This window comes from Rhincodon typus, unplaced genomic scaffold, assembly GCF_021869965.1.
Source record: "Rhincodon typus isolate 14 unplaced genomic scaffold, sRhiTyp1.1 hic_rhity00005132, whole genome shotgun sequence".
NCBI lineage: Eukaryota > Metazoa > Chordata > Chondrichthyes > Orectolobiformes > Rhincodontidae > Rhincodon > Rhincodon typus.
The window spans coordinates 6,113-7,009 of record NW_025970770.1 but is presented as its reverse complement, the minus strand read 5'-3'; the positions used below and the strand labels follow the sequence as shown (position 1 = coordinate 7,009).

At 58.3% G+C, this 897-nt stretch overlaps 1 protein-coding gene across 1 annotated transcript in view; it reads right to left on the bottom strand.

The window, feature by feature from the left end:
* LOC125482035 (polynucleotide kinase 3'-phosphatase) overlaps positions 1-897 on the bottom strand; it is a gene marked incomplete at both ends in the record, with an annotated part of 9,733 nt that overhangs the window by 3,158 nt on the left and 5,678 nt on the right. The gene's annotated exons all lie outside the window — the stretch shown is intronic.

Genomic DNA, 897 nt, shown 5'->3' with positions numbered 1-897 from the left:
GGGCTGAATGGCCTCCTGTTCCTGTGTAACAGGCTGGAGGAGGAAGGAGGGGCTGAATGGCCTCCTCCCTCTGCAGTGTAATACAGAAGATTGAACAGTACAGTGCTGGAACAGGCCCTTCGGCCCACCAAGATTGTGCTGACACGCGACATCTTTCCAAACCACCATCCATCATTCCATGGGCTGGTCACTGAGCTGATCCTCCTCAACTCCCACCCTCCTGCCCTTTCCTCCCTCGATTCCCCTTCCTGATTAAACCTCTCCCTCTCACTCTCTCCCCCTCTCTATCTCAACCTCGAATATCCTCAATACCCCAGTCCCGACAGCACCCGCCCCCCCAACCCCGCAGTAAAAAAACCCACAGACTCACTCGCACACCCCCACCCCCTCGGAGAGAAGGGATTCCTCCCCATCTCTGTCTTCAGTGGGCAACCCTCTTATTCTGAGATGATGCCCCTCTGGGTCCTAGACTCTCCCACACAAGGTGAGGGAGGGGGGGGCGTCACCCTCTCCACATCTCCCCCTGTCAGGTGCCCCCCGCAACCCCCTAAGGATCTTGTACATTTCAATCGGGTCGCCTCTCATTCTCCTAAATCCCAACGGGTACAGGCCCCAACCCATTCAACACCCCCCGCCCCCCCACCCCCTGCCTCATCAGACAGTCCCTCCGTCCCCAGGACCAGCCGAGCGAACCCTCTCTGGGCTGCCCCCCGATGCCCCAGTCTGTCTCTGCTTGGATACGGGGCCCCGAACCTGATCACGGTTTTCCAGCTAGGGCCTGACTAGTGCCTGGTACCAGTTTTAGTAAAACCCCTCCCTGTTTTTACCCTCCGTTCCCTTCGAAATAAAGGCCGACGCTCCATTTCCCTTCCCTACGGCCCACTGAACTTGGACACC